Below are 19,479 nucleotides of genomic sequence, written 5' to 3'. Positions count from 1 at the left end.
ATGTAGGCTCCTCCCTGTACTTCATTCATCCATCTGGGGTTTCTGCTACTTGGCAGATGTGGGGGCTTTAGAGAGAACAACTGCCATTAGGAAGTAGTGGGGCAGACAGACATGTAGTAAACACTTAAAAATAAACACTTAAAACATATTTTACTTAGTTAATTCATTAATTAAAAATAAACCCCCAACATAACCCATAACATAAAATACAGGTATAAAAAAAAAGACATTTTCTAAATTAAAAAAAATAGTGAGAAGAACAGCACTGTTCTACGTTTTTATAAACCAATTTAATGTCTGGCTTTAAAAAAAAAAATTTAATATTTATTTATTTTTGAGAGAGAGAGAAAAAGCATGCTCAGGGGAGGGGCAGAGAGAGAGGGAGACACAGAATCCGAAGCAGGCTCCAGGCTCGGAGCTGTCAGCACAGAGCCCAATGCGGGGCTTGAACCCACAAGCAGTGAGATCATGAGCTGAGCCGAAGTTGGATGCTTAACTGACTGAGCCACCCAAGCACCCCTAATGTCTGGCTTAATCAAAGGCAGCTGGATTCTCACCTCATCTAGTCTGTCATGAAATGTTTTGGTTGGACTACATGAAGAAAACATGGCCTCACACAGATATGTAGTCTGACAAAGGAAAAGCATTCTTTTTTTTCTTTTAATATAATTTATTGTCAAATTGGCTAACATACAGTGTGTAAAGTGTGCTCTTGGTTTCTGGGGTAGATTCCCATGGTTCATCGCCTACATACAACACTCAGTGCTCATCTCAACCATCCCTTCTCAATGCCCATCACCCATTTTCCCCTCTCCTCCATTCCCCCATCAACCCTCAGATTGTTCTCTGTATTCAAGAGTTTTTTATGGTTTGCCTCCCTATTTTTCCCCTTTCCCTTTCCCCATGGTCTTCTGTTAAGTTTCTCAAGATCCACGCATGAGTGAAAACATGATACCTGTCTTTCTCCGACCGACTTATTTCACTCAGCACAATACCTTCTAGTTTCGTCCATGTTAGGAAAAGCATTCTAATAGCCTTTTCAGATAATCGTGGATATTCTTCTTTGATATGACACCAAAACTTGACAAATGATGGTTTCTTAAAGGTTAGTTGCAGAACCTAAAACCACATCAGTAAACTTTTTGCACTCTATATAATCGTGAGAGAATAAGAATATAAAAGGCAAACATTAGTGCTATTATGGATATAGTTCTGACCTCATGGACCCTTTGAAGTGCTCTCAGGGACCCTTACGGATCCCCAGACCACACTTTGCAAACAGCTGGTTCAGGGCTGCATTCCTAGTGAAGGTGGAGATCCTCCCTGAGGATCTGAGCGGGCAGGGGGGAGGAGTGAGGCTGGAGCGTGGAGGTGGGACCTGGTCAGGCACTGGAGACCGCCATGCTTGTGAGGTGGGTGGTCTGAGCTGGAGACAGCCTGGGGGAGGGAACCAAATCACTTAGGGCAGGGGTGGGAATGCCTGGGAGACTTTAACAAGGCAACAATGGTGATCACTGCTGACTCCCTGTCCGTTCACTGTGCCATCTGGACAGTCTCAGTCTTCGTGGGCCGTGGCAAAGGGCAGGGAGAGCCTATACTTGCAGAGGCCACCAGAAAATGACAGAACGCATTCTCTAGCCCAAAGTCCCCTCCAGGCAACAATGCCAGCAGGTGGAATTGGAGCTGCAGGATGGGCTGTACCCAGAGAATAAGCCGGCGGAAGCCTCTAGAATCTTTCCCTCTGGACTCCTCCTTTATCAGTGGCCCACATCCCCTCCCAAACTCCCCACCTCCTCCTTAGGCCCCCTTCAAGGCGGGGCTAACCAGAGGTCATGTTGCCTCCACCCGAACTACCTCTGTCTCGCATGTGCACATTTTTTCTCTTTATTACTTGGGGGAGGGGGATGGACCTGTTGCCAGGACAACCACTGGATTCATATCACCCTTTTTGGAAACCTTAACCCACTGTACTCTTGACTCTCCTTACTCCTAGAGCAAGAGTACACAAACTGTCTACACTTCTGCCAGCTGGCTCTCCCTCTTTTGTCTTTTACAAGGTCTTGTTGACACATGCATTCTTTTCTCAGTTTACCAATGTAGCCCATTTTATTTCTGCTAACTAACCTCGAAACCTTTTCCTTTCCTTGTGATAGATTCCCCTTCACATCAGTAGTACACATGGAATTCACGTTTATGTTTTAAGAGACAAGTGGGAGGCAGAACCTCTAAAGGAGGCTAGCCCCATAGTACGGTTAACAGGTGGTGGGAGCTGAACCACCACTCCCCCAGCGAACGCACACACGTGCACACACACGCACACACTCTGCTAGGGAAAATTCCAGGGGTCAGAGGTGTTCAGGGGTACAGGCTGCAGAATTCAGTGAAATTTAACAACAGTTAACTTACCAGTTAAAAATAAAGCTAATGAAGATAGTCTAAGAACTCATAGCATACAGCCCCAAGTTCTGTTCCTTGGCAATCACAGTACTTACAAGGAACTTACTTCCATCCTTGCACACATTTCCAATTAAATCTGACATCAAAATATTAGTAAAAATGCAATGTGTTTCATATAAGGACCCGAAACCTCCTAAATTAGCCGCATGACCGAAGGAATTGGCTGGCCAAGAGAATTAAGTGTAAGAATGTCCTACTCTCTGTTGCCAATGGCAGTTTTTGCCTATGTTGATAATTATTCACATTTTCAAGTGTTGGCTGCCAGTAAATGAATTTCCACATCCTAAAACAATCCTCCTAATTGACAAGTGTTGGCACTCTCAGTGAGGGAGGAAAAGCACATGCCAGAGGCCATCAGAGCTTTTGGCTCCTCAAGTGACAGACCCATTGAGGCCACAAATCCTACATGCCCTGAAGCCACCTTATCACGATTTGAACTTGTGTCTCATTCCCTGTGCTTTCGGTGGCTTTGTACACTCTCTTTCTTCTACCTGGAATATCTTCCCTTAGCGGAGGCCTGTGCATCAGCCAGGGCCAGCTCTTCCCTCTTCCAACCAGGTGGGACCCTCTTGGCCTCGGCCACAGACACCACAGGTCCTCTCCCAAGGTGTCAGCCCCATCTGCCTTGTATTTCTGGGGTAATAGTGGCACCCACTCAAGATGGATTCCTATTCTACCTATTCTAGTTATTTTTCTACTTGTTTTTACCACTAGACTACAAACCTTTGAAGATAAAGACTGTTTCTCACGTCTCACAGCACCTCTGGAGGCTACTCTCGTTTACTGAGCCCCTGCTGTGAGTTGGGACCTGCTAGCTCATTTAATCCGAGAGAAAAGAGATAAAACACTGCAAGGTGGTTATTGGCTTATCTCATTTGCAGAAGAGGAAGCCCAGGCTCAGAGAAGTTAAGCGATTTGGCAAACTTGTCAAGGCTTCTGCAAACCCAGAAAGAAAAGGTGCCCACTGCCACCCCTCTTAGGGAGAAGATGCGCGGCTCAGGGGAAGATATGTGTTTGAACAAAGAAGAGGGCACCTCACCCTCGAGCTTGCTCACTGACCAGGAGTTTTTGAGCAGGCCATGAAATGCCCATCCGCATTTGGAGGTACTGCTGCTTCTGCCAGTTACCCTGAGGTCTGCGGACCTCAAGGCCTGGCACTGGTCCGTCCTGCCCTCGGGAAAGCTCAGTGCTTGTTGAACGACTGAGAAGATGAGATGCACAGATGACTGATTTCATCCCCGTTTGGATGCTTCTGGTCTTGGTTCCACTTCTACTTAGCAAGTGACACTGGGCAAGTCTCTCTGTCCTGCAGTCTGTTCATCTACAAAGGGAGGTGGTTGAAGTCCGTGATCTTCATGTCTCATCTAAGGTGTGGTGACATCACTGATTCTGGGCCTCCCAGACACTCCTTCTCTGGCTCTTGTGGTGAAATGCCCACTTCCATCCTTGGCTTTCTTCCACTTTCTCCAGGTGGGAGAGCCAAGGCGGAACCATGTTCTGGAGACTGAGGGGGCAGAAGTTTGGAGACAGAAGAGGTGGGGCAGTAGAATCAGGTAGGAGGGTGGGAGAGGGGATGAAACAGCAGTATTAGGCAGAGGGGTGGGATAGAGTAGTAGGGTCAGGCAGAGAGGTAGAGGGGACAGTAGGATTGAGCTGGGAGCAGAGGTGGGGAGGTAGGATCAGGCAGGGGTGTTGGGGGCAATAGGAGCAGGCAAGGGGGTTGGGTGAGGCAGTGAGATCAGGCAGGGGGTGGGGGATGGGGGCAGTGAGATCAGGCAGGGATGGGGGATGGGGGCAGTGAGATCAGGCAGGGGGTGGGAGATGGGGGCAGTGAGATCAGGCAGGGGGTGGGGGATGGGGGCAGTGAGATCAGGCAGGGGGTGGGAGATGGGGGCAGTGAGATCAGGCAGGGGGTGGGGGGTTGGGGGCAGTGAGATCAGGCAGTACGATCAGGCAAGGGGGTAAGGGGGCACTGGGATCAGGCAGCAGAACAGTGGTTCTCAAACTTTATTGCGCATCAGAAGCTCCTGAAAGGCTTGTTAGAACACAGACTACTGGTCCCTGAGCCCAGAGTATTTGATTCAGTAGGTCTGAGTTGGGCGCATTTCTGGAGATCTCCATTTGAGAACCACTGTAGAACAGAAATCTAGAAGGTGGGGTGGGGTGGGGGGATGGGCAGGAGGCAAAGATCTTAAGGAGGAGATGCTGTGGGGTATGAGCCAGAAACATTGCGGGATGAGTAACGTCTGCTAAGAAACTGCAGTTAGAGAAAATAAACTGTGGGCTGGGCCCACCCCTTCTGAAGCTTTGAAAATAAGCTGCTGGCGATTTTCTACCCCGGGGTGGGGAGTTGGCAAAGGTGGGCCCCCAGCCTGCATTGGGAGCCGGCCTCTTACAGCAGAGTGATTAGCACACATCTGAACCATCAAGTGGCTGGTGTGTGTCTTTGTCATCAGAACTAATTATACTGAAGGTTAATGCGTAGAGCTTATCAAATTGTTTTAACTATAGCAAAGGCTTTTCAAAAATAAAATCCTTTGAAGTAAAATCACACCCCCCTCTTCAGCCCTCCACAGCATCCTCTGCTTTACAACTGCAGCTGGAAACAAGGACTCAGTGGAGGGGCTGTCATGGCTGCTGCTCAGCCCAGAGGCATAAAATGCATCGCTTGGGGCGCCTGGGTGATTCAGTCGGACTTAAGCGTCCGACTTCGGCTCAGGTCACGATCTCACGGTTCGTGAGTTCCAGCCCCACATCAGGCTCCGTGCTGACAGCTCAGAGCCCAGAGCCTGCTTCAGATTCTGTGTCTCCCTCGCTCTCTGCCCCTCCTCCTCTCGCACTGTCTCTCTCTACCAAAAATGAATAAACGTTTAAAAAAAAGATCTTTAAATGCATCTCTTCATGCCTCTGCTCTGTTTTATATATAAACTAATGTCTGTTATCATTCGTGTTTAATAAACTGCATAAACTGAATTCCTCATTCCTATCTTGTAATTAACATTGGAAGAATTTTTTTTTTTTAATCATAGTATGTGACTTCCAATAAGCTACAAAGTTAAAAGCTTTCCTAGCCAATGGGGAAAACAATGATTTTTTTTCCCCTCCTACAGATTCTCTCTCCTTCTTTCTTCCTTTCTCTTCTCTTAGATTCTTTATCCCCTTCTTCTTCCATAACTCTCCTTTATCTCTCCCTCTTAAATCTTTCCCACCCTCCCTCATTTCCTTCTTCAGTTCCAGGATGTTCTATCCTCAGCTTGCCCATGTGTTTGGCAGCTGCAGTGTGCGTGCATGGGGATCACGGTGGGGGCATCCCTGTCTGTGACTGACATAGCCACTCCTCTTTTCTCTTTGATGGCTTGTCCTCTTGGAAAGGCAAGCCATACAGTCTTACCCCTCTGGCCAATCACGTCACAGGTCTCCCTCACTGACGATAATAAAGTAATGATAATGAGGTCTATCTTTTTTTGGGTGGGGGGGGTCATCTACTATGTGTCAGGCACTGTACTAGGTAGTTCCCAGTTTATTCTGCATGGTATTATTATTCCCATTTTACAGATGAAGACATTAAAGCTTACAGAGGCTAAATGGCTTGCTCAAAGTCATGTAACCATTGAGCGGGAGAGGTAGAATATGAGAATACAATTTACCTTTCCCTCTGCTCAAACCCTTTTCTGCAACCCTGCCTCTTCTCTTTTATCCAACCGAATTGGACTCATCTTTCAGGACTCACTGGAAGCATTCCCAGTCTTTTAGGTTGGCATTTAATACCCCAACAATGCATTCCCCCAGCATGCCATATGTCTCAGCACAGCACTTACAGCCTGTACAGCGATTGCCTGCTTCATTGTCTATGTTGTATTGGCAGTGATTAGTAACGTGCCAGGAACACAACAGGCACTCGGTAGATACCTAGAGAAGAGTAAATGAACTAACAAATGAGCAAAGAGGCATTTTTAGAGAGGAGCCACAGGGCTGGTGAAGGTTTCTGAAGCTAGGGCATGTGGAAAACATTTGAAAGACCTGAGAAAGTTTAGCTTGAACAAATAGAAGATGCAGAAGGGCTCTCTGAAGGCTGTTATGGATGAGTCCAGACTTGTTATTAAGACCTTGAAGAGGAGATGCAGAACCAAACACTTGTGCTTTCAAGGACACAGATTTTTCTTTCATATGAAGTTTTGTAGCCACCAGATTATTCCAGGAAGGAAACAACTTGCCTCCTCAGGCCTCAGGGATGTTGGAAGCCTTGGGTGTAGAAGCTTAAATAAACCTCTCCTCGGCAAACCCTCACATTCCAAGATTCTATGGAGTTGCCTGTGGAATTATGAAATGAACTGGAAGATAAGGACTTTCTTCCCTATTTAAAAAAAAAAAAGCTAAATATTTGCTTTCCAAGAACAATCTGCCTTAGGAGCCTTTCCAAGCACATAGTTTAAACAAGGGAGAAACTGAGAAATTTTTAGTGACTGGCAACATATAATTTGTTGAATCCCTGAGTTTCACTTCTGGCAATGGTAACTGAATGAATGAAAAGAATGATTACAGGTTAATTGTGTTCGCTTTTTTGGTTAATTCACGGAGGGCTTGTAGTCAGTTATTAGGACTAGACCTTTAGTACACTTGGCTTAGTAGCTGACATATAGCAGGTGTTTTTAACATAAGTGGGATACTTCGCTTTTTTTGTGCTAAATTTTATCGTCTTCATTTCAGTTCCTCATTTTTGAGTCATATCTTTTTCCTTCTTAACGTAGCAATTTAGAGTCATTTGCATATTTGATAACATGCTTTATATATCTTCATGTCCCCACTGAAAATATTAAAAGAATGTTTTATATTCTTTTGAAATGATTATAAACAATAATCATCTTTACTTAAAAAAATTCACACTTAAATATTTAATGACCACTAGGTACTGAAAATAGCAAGAGGAGCTGTTTCATAAAGTTGCCTTGAATGATCAACCTATAAATATTTCATTTATTCTGGAGAGGAAATATTATGGAGACTTGAGTTGTGTATTAGTTTGTTAGGTCTGCCATAACAAAGTCCCATACACTGGGTGGATTAAATGCCAGACATTTATTTTCTCACCTTTCTGGAGGCTAGAAGTCCAAGATCAAGGTTGGCAAGGTGTTGGTTTTTTCTAAGGCTTCCTTCCTAGGCTTGCAGCTAGCTGCCATTTCCCAGTGTCCTCACCTGCTCTTCCCTCTGTACCTGTCTACACCTACATTTCCTCTTCTTTTTTTTTTTTCATTTTTATTTTTTATTTTAGAGAGAGAGAGAACAGGCACACTCGAGCAGGGAAGAAGGGCAGAGGGGGAGAGAATCCCAAGTAGCCTCCACGCTCAGCGCCGAGCCTGACTTGGGGTTCGATTCTGCAAACTGTGAGATCATAAGCCAAAATCAAGAGTCAGATGCTTAATTGACTGAGCCACCCAGGGGCCCCCAAATTTCCTCTTCTTATAAGGATGCCAGTCGTATTAGATTCGAGCCCAGCCTAAGACCTCACTTTAATTACCTCTTTAAAGATCCCATCTCCAAATACAGTGACATTCTGAGGTACTAGGGTTAAGACTTCAACTAGTGAATTGTGGGGGGACGCAGTTCAGCTCACAGCCAGTTGCTTTGCTTTTCACTTTCATTTGTGGAGGACAGCATGTCTTCTCTGACATGTTCCTGTGATAAAACTGTTGCTGAGTTACACCGGAGAAGCACACTCAAAGACTTCAGAGATGTGGATACTTCTGAGTCCTTAAAGTGGGTTGGACAAACATGGTGGGTTGGACAGCCAACGTCCTAGGGCTGCAGATGGGAAATGAATGCAGCATAGCCAGGATGGGAAGCCAAGTCCGAATAAGATTTTTCAAAAGCCAAGAATTAGAACCACTAGCTCAGAAAAGCCTTCTTTCAATATATCCAGAATAGGCTGATTTACAGGGGAAGATGAAAGGAGGGCAACATGTGTATTTTGGCTGCTCGGAGGATGGTGGGGCTGGGAAGGGAGGAGGAGGGAGAAGTTATCATAAGGCTGCAGCCAGCCAAGGAGTGAGAACATCAAAGAGGAAGCTGATGGCCAGATGTACAAAGAGCTGATGCAGGGGAAGGGTCTGGGGGGAGAAACAAGAGGAATGTAGGCATCTGACGACATGGGTTCAGAGCCAGGAGGGGCCTTCAGAAAGGCACGATGGGTGACGTGCACTGTGGGGCATTTGGCCTTGAGAAACCTGGGGAGAATGAGCCTCAGGGGCCTTTAAAGTCAGGTTGGACCATAACGTAAACTGGAGGAATCTCGTCCAGAGGGCTCAGACCTGGCAAAGGCTGCTAGAAGCTGCTTTCCATCTCTAGCTCTTAATTCCCCAGCCTGACATCAGGACTTGTTCCAGTCTATGGGATCCATTGACTGAATGAATATGTCCTGAGAATCCCCACATTACAAGCTATGTCAGGCCAAGTGAAAGATGCAGAATCCTTAAAAGTTTGGGACTCATTGCTGGGGTAGGCAGGGAAGTGTTCCCTTCTCCTGGAGGTACCATTTGTCCTTAATGTGCTCAGATGCCTGTCTCCCTGTGGCTGTTCTGTGTGATTGTCCCATCTACTGAAGGAAGCAGGCTCCTCCACTCCTCTAGTCCAGTCAAACTTGAATTTGTCTCCAAAATGCAGAGGAATAGGAAAGCCATTGATTTTACCTAGTTATGTTCCTGTACCCAGATCGTTTAGTTCTAATATGTTATTTTTTGTTTCGTGATTTGCCTCAGTTTTATCACCTATTCCATTTGTTAAACAGGTGTGCATTGAGTATCTATAGTGTGCCAGGATGGCGTGGTTTTGGATGCCGATGATACTGCAGAGTCAAGTGGGTCTACCTGTCGTGCTTTAGGGTCGCATGGGTCTTTGGGAGGGAATTCATATAGGATCCATCAGAGAAGAAGTCCTCAAGAGCTAGTAGAACATACTCGTAAGCCATCCGGGGTGGGGCCTTCTGTAGAGAGGATATATTTTACAACAAATTCAATTTCTTTAACAGTCACTAGTCTGTTTGGGTTTTCTATTTCTTCTTGAGTCTATTTTGATAATTGGTGTTTTCCTTAATTCATCTCTATTTTCAAATCTATTGGCATACATTATAGTTCATAACACTATCTTTTAATATGGAGCATGGTACTCTTTAACAAAAGTGCTCAGTGTTTTGTTCCCATAGTTCACAAAGCTCATACCAAAATTCTGAAGGAATATTGAGACTGGAGGATGGTGTGCAGGGGGTGGGGTCGGGGGGAAGATGTCTCTATTGACTCTTAGGTTTCCCTGATAACACCTAGCACTTATAAGAGGGCTTTACAGTTTTGGAAAGCACCTTTTGCTTGCCTTCTCTCTCTTTCCCTCACATAGCCCTTGAGAGGCTTGAGATTTTACCACAGTTCCCAGCTACAGATAAGGACAAATCTGGTCAGAGATATTAACTTATTTATGACATGTAGATGAAGCTGAAGTCACTCATAGATCATGCCAGTTTACCTAGAAGAGAGTTTAGAGATCATGTAGTTGACAGGTGTTTAATGGGTGGGCAGGTGGGGCATGGACCACCACAGAGCCTTTGGATAGACTTCAATGGGTCCCTACTTTGGATGGGGAAAAAAATTACATGCTTTCTCACTAACCTCTTAACTGCAATTGAGCATTTCCTTCTATTATGATTGTAAAACCACAAACCACAGGAATAGTAGCATTACTGTATCACTAACAGCGACCACAGATATTTTCATGACACATTATAGTTGTCAGAGATAATTCAAAATACGGTTGATACTAATTGCTACTTTGAGATATATGAGTTAGTGGGCCCACCTTTTGTCCTTGTTATTTAATTGTTTTAAAGTACATTTGTATGGATAAAGGACCTGAATGTGAGACAGGAAACCATCAAAACCCTAGAGGAGAAAGCAGGAAAAGACCTCTCTGACCTCAGCCGTAGCAATTTCTTACTTGACACATCCCCAAAGGCAAGGGAATTAAAAGCAAAAATGAACTACTGGGACCTTATGAAGATAAAAAGTTTCTGCACAGCAAAGGAAACAACCAACAAAACTAAAAGGCAACCAACGGAATGGGAAAAGATATTTGCAAATGACATATCGGACAAAGGGCTAGTATCCAAAATCTATAAAGAGCTCACCAAACTCCACACCCGAAAAACAAATAACCCAGTGAAGAAATGGGCAGAAAACATGAATAGACACTTCTCCAAAGAAGACAACCAGATGGCCAACAGGCACATGAAAAGATGCTCAACGTCGCTCCTCATCAGGGAAATACAAATCAAAACCACACTCAGATATCACCTCACGCCAGTCAGAGTGGCCAAAATGAACAAATCAGGAGACTATAGATGCTGGAGAGGATGTGGAGACACGGGAACCCTCTTGCACTGTTGGTGGGAATGCAAATTGGTGCAGCCGCTCTGGAAAGCAGTGTGGAGGTTCCTCAGAAAATTAAAAATAGACCTACCCTATGACCCAGCAATAGCACTGCTAGGAATTTACCCAAGGGATACAGGAGTACTGATGCATAGGGCACTTGTACCCCAATGTTTATAGTAGCACTCTCGACAATAGCCAAATTATGGTAAGAACCTAAATGTCCATCAACTGATGAATGGATAAAGAAATTGTGGTTTATATACACAATGGAGTACTACGTGGCAATGAGAAAGAATGAAATATGGCCCTTTGTAGGAACGTGGATGGAGCTGGAGAGTGTGATGCTAAGTGAAATAAGCCATACAGAGAAAGACAGATACCATATGTGTTCACTCTTAGGTGGATCCTGAGAAACTTAACAGAAACCCATGGGGGAGGGGAAGGAAGAAAAAAAAAAAGGTTACAGTGGGAGAGAGCCAAAGCATAAGAGACTCTTAAAAACTGAGAACAAACTGAGGGTTGATGGGGGATGGGAGGGAGGGGAGGGTGGGTGATGGGTACTGAGGAGGGCACCTTTTGGGATGAGCACTGGGTATTGTATGGAAACCAATTTGACAATAAACTTCATATATTGGGGAAAAAAAGAAAAAGAAATGTCAATAGCAATAGTACCCTATTAAGTGCACCATATAAATAAATAAATATTTCTGATAAAAAAAAGTACATTTGTTACTATATCTCCAGCTTTTAAAATATCTTGATAACTGTAGTTCAAATACTTGACCTCTTTTCTTAGCCGTTGCATTTATTCATCCGTTTGTTTATTGTGGTAATAGGTACATATAAGATTAACCATCTTAAACCATTTTGAAGTGTACAATTCAGTGAGTATATTCCCATTGTTATGCAACCAGCATCACTGTCCAGAACTTTTCATCATCCCAATCAGAAAGTACCCATTAAGAAGTGACTCCCTTTCCCAAGTGACTTCTTTTTTACTTCCTGTCTCTATGAACTTGCTTATTCTAGATACCTCATTTAAATGGAGTGATATAATTTTCATACTTTTGTGTCTGACTTTTTTCACTAAGTATAATGTTTTTAAGTTCATCCGTGTTGTAGCATGTATCCAAACATTTTTATGGCTCAAGAGTATTCCATTATATATACAGATAGATAGATACCCATTATACATATATCTATCTATAGATATAGATATAGATATAGATATAGATATAGATATAGATATAGACATAGACATAGATATAGATATAGATACCCATTTTGTTTATCCATTCGTCTGTTGATGGACGTGGGTTGTTTCTACCTTTTGGTTACTATGAGTAATGCTGCTATGATCATTGGCATGCGAGTATCCATTTGAGCTTCTGCTTTCAATTTTTCTTGGATATATACCAAGGATGACATTGCTGAGAAATATGGTAATTCTCTGTTTAACTTTTTGAAGAACTGCCAAACTGTATTCCACAGTGGCTGCACCATTTTACATTCCCACCAGCAATGCACAAGGGTTCCAAGTTTTCTGTATTCTTACCAACGCTTGGTATACTGCGTTTTTTAAATAGTAGCCATCCTAGTGGGTGTTGCATTTTATGTTAGGCATTTAACAAGTTTATTCCGAGAAGGGATCATGGGCTTCACCAGACTGCCATGGAAGTTCTTGGTACAAATAAAGGTTAAGAACCAGGATGAGGGAACCAAAGCCCAGAGATGAAGTGATTCACCGGCAGCACCTATGACTTAAGACCAAGTCTCCCAGGGCTCAGGGGAGCTCTTTTCTCCTCCTGCCATATGGTCTCTTCTCATGTAGACATTTGCCCCAGCCAGTGGTCACACTGAGTCAGGGCTGGAACCAAGCCATAAACCAACCAGCCACTGAAGCTGAGGCCAGCCCCAGACACAGGCGAGACAGACATAATCCCTGAATGCGAACCGCTGTAACCTAAAACTACCACACACAACCACAGCAACTAAATTTTTATTCACTCAACAAACATTGAGTACCTTGTGTGAGATCAAATTCCATGTTCAGTTGGAGTGTCTAAGGGGCATCCAAAGGGACATCCCTTGGAGATGCTCAACTGCTAGTTTGGTTTACAGGTTAGAGCTCAGGAGGGAGAAATAACCCTGCCTACGTTTCCTTTAAATACAGAATGGTGTCCTGAACTGTCACTCCTGGATCAGGAGCCTCTAGCTCTGCAGAGACAGCCTAAAATGGCTTCCTTTTTCCTGATAATCTCCTTGTGCCATTTTCTTATGAGCTTGCAGTCAACTGTGGCTCTTGAATCTTCCCACACCTGCCACCACTCTTGTCAGTTGGTGTTAAAAATAACAGTAGCTAACTTTTATTAAATGTGAATTCTGGCTTTCCACTGTGTGACCATGAATAAGTAACAAAACCACCCTAACCTCCAGTTGTCTCACTTGTAAAATGGGGATGATAAGAAGTGGGAATGACCATGCAGACAAAGGGCTAGCATGGAGACTGGCACAGAGGAAACATTCAGTAAATGCTCATTGCTGTTATTGTCAATTTTAAAATTTATTATTAAAAAACACTTTGTGCATTGCAAAATGGAATTAACAGATCCCACTCTACGGTCACATCTTTAAATCTAGGAATTAGGTCTTTTCATCTCTGGGTCTAAGGCATCTGGCCTAGTAGCTCCCACTAAACGTGTACTGAATGAATGAATGAATGAATGTATGAATGAGAGATGACATTTATTAATATTATTAGTATTACTAATTTGTATTTATTTATTTGAGCATCTACTGACATATAAAATAGCATTTTTAACCATTTTAAACCTTAAATCAGATATTGGTCTTAGAGAAGAATCTCTATTGAATTGACTACATGAGTATTTTAGAAAATATGCATACTTAGCAAAATAGTCTAATAAATTTTATTTTTTCAAATGGCAAAATTTGTACCATCAGATCCATCCTTTCATACATAGAATACATTTTTATTGAGCAGCTATTCTGTAGCAAGCTCGGTATCAGTAGTGAATTCTCTGGGTAGTAGGTAAATTGCAGTTGGCTTAAGCTAACAGTGGTTTTATGAAAAGAGATTTAAATATCTCACAAGAAGTTTGGAGGTCAGTGATTCCCAGCTGGTGGCAGCAGCTCTGTTTTGTCATTGAGGCCAGAGTTCTTTCTAGCTTTTAGATGTGTTGTCCCAGGAGATTGGCTTTCCTTCCTTGGGCTTTTGCCTTGTAGTCACAAGGTGATTGCCGTAGCTCCAAACATCACTTTTTTCCATGATCATGGTCAAGTCAGGAAGAGAATAAAGAGGACTTTTACATTTCTCAGTTCATTCCTTTTGTCAGAGACCAGAACCTTTTCTGGAAATTTCAGTAGAGTTTCCCTTACTCCTCACTGGCTCAAACTGGATTGAATGCCCACTCCAACGACCTAGTCTGGAGAGTAAGATAACCATGACTGACTTGGTTCAGTAAGGAATCCTTCCTGGTGGGGTGGGATCTGCCCTCATGGAGCTCATGGGCACCTCTTTTCTGCTTGAAATCTTAGGCAAGGGAGTAGGAAGGGGTCAAGGAGAGGAATGAATTTTAAGTCGTCAACCTCTAGTGTTGTCCACTCTACTGTGGTAAGCCATTTTCTTGGAAGCACACAAAATGGAAGGAAGGAAGTAATAATTAAGGTGACAGATGAGAGAGAGCACAAGAAAAAAAATTACCCAAATGGTTGGTGCATGTTAAAAAAAAACTAAAAAAGAATGTCAAAGCCTTAAATTTTATTAGTTTTTTTTTTTTTTTGCAAATTTAAGGCTTGTATGATAAATGGAAATGTGTTAAATGCAATTTAAATGTGTTTAATGCAATTTAAAACTTGTATAGTAAATGCTTTATGAATTTTTCTAGGAATCTTGAAACACAGCTGGCTGAAATCCATACATATCGTCCGTATCCTATAGCATGCCGAAATTGATCCTATAACTTCCGTTCTCTGGTACTGGTTTTGCCTCAAGAGCTAGAGTAAATGTGCATCTCCAACCTTTAAACACTTTTTAAAGCATTTTTTGTTATGGAAGTAATATATGCTTATTTTTGCCATTGTTATCTATTGGATTCTTAGAGGTTCTCTCATGCAAGAGTAGATTTAATCTTGTTTCTGTAGAAGTTTAGAAATATAAATATCCAGGCATGCTGCTTCGAGTCTTTTTTTCCAGGAATAACCTTTGAGAGGTGAGAAGAAAGTTGTAAGAAACCTTCTTCAAGTCACGGTCTGAAGCTGTTTTCTCGTGTCACAGGACCCCAGATATGTGCCTGTTCCTTCATTCATCTAACAAATAGCTGTTGAGTCACTTAGTGATGGGGGTGTTGGGAACACTGCTGGGAACAAAATAGGCAAAAATCCTTGATCTCATGGATCATGTATTCTAATAGAAGAAACAGACAATCAAAAATAAATAAGTAAAATATATATGAGAGAAGTTGATAAATGCTATGGAGAAAAATAAAGCCAGAAAGAGGGTTAGGAGTGCTGGCTGGGATGGGGGTGGGGAATTTTAGATCATGAAAGGGAAGGCTTCACTGAGAGGGGGCGCTTTCTACACACCCCCAAAGGGGGTGGGGGGGTGGCAAGTCACTGAATCCAGAATGTTCAGGCTGAGGGAACAGCAGGTAAAAGCATGCCTGAAGTGTTCAGAAATAGCAATGCCAGTGTAGTGTGGCTTAGAGAAGTAACATGTGGGCCTTTGGGAGCCATGGTTAGGACTTTGGCTTTTCTCTCAGACAGATGGGAACCGTAGAAGGGTTTTAAGCAGTGAGGTGATTTCCCTTGTGTTTAAAGAATCACTCTGGCTGCTGGATTGAGAACAGTCTGTAGAAGGGCAAAGGCAAATGCCAGTTGGGAAGTTAATGCCATCATCCAGGTGAGGGATGTTGGTGGAAGTGATCATCTCTGGAGTGTAATGAAGAACTAAGAATTATTTTATTCTGTGGCAAGTTTCCCAAAACCTTCTTGAACAGTGCCAGTTGCTGGGAATTTATGGATATAGCCGACAGGGTATCCTACAGTTACAACTAGGGAACATTCATGTCATATAAAGTCATGCAGATCGCACCCTTGTCTAGTTGTGTGTGGAAGTTTGTCGTTTCTTGTAGGTTAATCCTGAAGAGTATGAGTTCTAGACTCAGTTTCCCGGATTTGAATCCTGGCTCGACCACTTACTACCAGTGTGACCTTACTCTAAACTCTCTGTGTCTCAGTTTCCCACCTGTTAAATGCGGACAACAGGTTGTTGCAAAAAGTGAGGAGTTAATACATGTACAACATTTAGCATTGTGTTGATATATAACCATTGCTCAGTAAACATTAGCTATCATTGTAGATATGGATATAACCGTTTATAAAGGTCAAGGAACAGCCCTACCTAACTTAATTTCTTTCACACTGTGGTGTACTAGAACTGGAAAGGACCTGAGACATCCTTTAGTCCAACCCTAGCGATCAAAGTGACATGCCCCACCCCCCTCCCCAAAAGAAGGAGGTTATGTAGCTAATGTGGCAGAGTAGGGATCAGAACATGGACCACTGGACTCCCAGTCTGCTGTTTTTTGTGCTATGCCATGTTGCCTCCCTATAGCCTTCAATATAATACCAGGTGGGGATAATAATAATCATAATAACCACAATAAGTGATTTTTTTGACTCTCACTTTGTGCCAGGCACCATTCTACATGTTTTACACACATTCACTTACTTAATCCTCATGACAACCCTATGAGGTAGGTACAGTCATTGTCCCCATCTTACAGAAGAGGAGACTGAAGTTAGAGCAAGTAACTTGCCCAGGATGGGGAATGTGTGTTAGGTGGGGCACATGGGTGGCCTGAGAGTCAGGAGGCTGCCCTACCATTACACCGCATGATCTACATTCGCTGCTTGTAAAATAGGGACAGTGAATCCTGTCTTGAAGGTCCCTTTCGGTCTTAAAGTTTGCACATCCTAAATACTTTGTGATTATCAGGTCGGTAACAAATACCACTTTAGTTCATTAAACATGCTGTCTTATTAGCTGATCTTCATTTTAATGATCAGCTGCAAGAAAGACTATTTGTAGAACAGCCTAGAAACCAAAGTCACCAAGGCTGTGAGGGATGCTTGAAATGTTATTTCTGGCTTCCATGGCAACCCCAACATAGGGCGTTAAGCTTAATGGAGTCAAGTACAGCAGCTGGAGCCGAGCACTCACCCAAGCGCTATGAGTGACGAGGAAGCAAATAGCAGGCTCAGTAGTTGTCCTTTTGTGTAACCCATGGTCTCGGTATATTTTAGGGAGTGGAGACCTACGCCAAGATGAGTAAGGATGGAGGAAATGAAGCATCGTATCAAAGTGGAGAGAGGACAGTTTCCAAATGAGTTGGAGAATGAGAACGATCTAAGTGCCTGGGGGAGTCACTGTGGCGAGAAGGGTGGGGGAGGCTTGCAGAGGTTTCAGGGAAGGGAGGAGAGTTGGCCCCACTTTCACAAAGCTTGGAGGCACTAGGCCTTCAGGTGAGCTTTGTGAAGAGGACTGAACATGCCAGTAGTATTTTTGTTTGTTTGTTTCAGTGTGTTTGGAGCTCTCAGTAGGAACCCACTGCGGATGAGCGTGGTGGCAAAATTCAGATATGTTGAGGAGTTGAGGGGACCACCAGGGCCAATGCGGGAAACAAAGCTCTCTAGGTATTGTAAAGAGAGAGGGATTTCAGGGGCGCCTGGGTGGCTCAGCGGTTTAAGAATCCGACTCTAGGTTTTGCCTCAGGTCATGATGTCACGGTTTCATGGGTTCAAGCCCCACATTGGGCTGTGCGCTGATGGTGCGAAGTCTGCTTGGGATTCTCTCTCTCTCTCTCTCTCTCTCTCTCTGCCCCTCCCCTACTCACGCTGTCTCTGTCTCTCTCAAAATAAATAAATAAACTTAAAAAAAATAAAGGGATTTCATACTGGGAATGAGGTACTTACATAATTGTTGGAAAGACTGGAGAAGTGGGAATTGGGTCCGTCACACAAGAATTCATTGCTGGGATCAGAATGCTCCTGTCACCATAACTGCCTCCAAGAAGCTGGTGAGCAGATACTAGAACACCAAGCCTGTCTTTCTACAACCTTTCTTGCCAGCAGAAACAGACTCCACCTTGCTTCCTCCTTTGTGAGGATATCTAATTGGTGGTACCTGTTACCCAGAGCCCTAGCTGCCCCGGGGTCTGGGAAGTATGGCTCTTGTCGTTCTTGCTTTTGCACTATTGGAAGATTCCTGAAAGAGGTAGCGCTTCGTGCTGAGTGCCAACTGACGTTCCATCAGTGGTGATTTCAGGTGACATCTGAACTAACTGGGGCGAGCAACAGAGGTACAGGAGTGGGACACGGAAGAGAGAGGCGTTGGGAGGGTCCGGTTGCCGACCTAAGCTGTCTGCTCCACCCCTGAAAGTCCTTCAGGCAGACTCGCTCCAGGGTTAGATACCAACGGGGCAGAAACTCAACTCCTAAAGATGAGGGAACTGTCTTAAAATTCTCTCTGGTGCCTTCTCCATTAGTTTATACATAGAAGATATTAATTTACATCTGACACCAGGCTGGGGTCTTGAAGGGAAAGCAAGGGGTGGGAGGGTGGGCTTGGAGAGACTGGTTCTGAGTTGGGCCAGGGATGGAGAAGAATGATGTCTGGGCTGAGTCAGGAGCCCCTAGAATGTCCCCTAAAGGAGGATGGCACACAGTGGTTCCCCATTAGCTCCTTAGCGAAGTCCAAACTTCTTCTTTTTTTTTTTAAGCAACTCGATGCCCGATGTGGGACTTAAACTCATGACCCTGAGATCAAGAGTCATATGCTGTGCTGACTGAGCCAGCCAGGCACCCCGTAAAGTCCAAACTTCTTAATAGGAGGTGCACGCAGCCCTCCCTACCTGGCCCCGTCATCCTCCATGGTGCCCTTCAAGACCCAGCCATACCACACCCCCTGTGGTTACCCATGCACGTGAGCCCCCTACCCTGTTCCGACCTCCAGGCCTTTGCTCACACTGACCCTTTGCCTAAAGTGCCCACCCCGACTCTGCCTGACCAACACCTGCTCGTCCTCTACTAATAGAATAATATTACAAAATAATGTAGTACCCATCAGCTTCTCCAGCATCTCCCTTTCCGCCATCTTGGGATCAGTGCTCTCCTCCAGGCTCTAGTTGCTTGTGTTTTTCATAAATCTTATGAATCTGTCTTTCTTTAAAAGGTTGTCAGCTCCTCCCAGGCTGAGATTGGTTCTCATACTGTATCCCCAACGCCTAGCACAAAGAGGGGGGTTCTATAATGTTTGCATAACTCAGCCAAACCAGAATGATGAGAGAAGTGTCTCCAAAGACCCATTTTGCCTGTGCCGGCAAAGGGCTGTGGAAACCGCTCTCCCTTCCCTCTGTGTGTGCCTGCGCCCTCCCCTTGCAGGGAAAGGGGTGCAAGACTCGGCGTCAGGGCCTCTATCCCCTTCCTCCTGGCTGTTATCTGTTCGGCCTGACCCTGCACGGCTATTCCCGGGCCTCTCTGCTCTGCTCCCGAGTTCCATTTGCCAAACTCCCAGAAAGCAGATGAGGCA

General features: G+C 44.2%; 1 protein-coding gene across 5 annotated transcripts in view; it reads left to right on the top strand.

The window, feature by feature from the left end:
• The window catches only part of MATN2 (matrilin 2), a 132,356-nt gene that overhangs the window by 14,896 nt on the left and 97,981 nt on the right, over positions 1–19,479 (top strand). The window lies entirely within an intron of this gene.

This window comes from Acinonyx jubatus, chromosome F2, assembly GCF_027475565.1.
Source record: "Acinonyx jubatus isolate Ajub_Pintada_27869175 chromosome F2, VMU_Ajub_asm_v1.0, whole genome shotgun sequence".
NCBI lineage: Eukaryota > Metazoa > Chordata > Mammalia > Carnivora > Felidae > Acinonyx > Acinonyx jubatus.
This window is presented reverse-complemented; position numbering and strand designations above follow the sequence as displayed.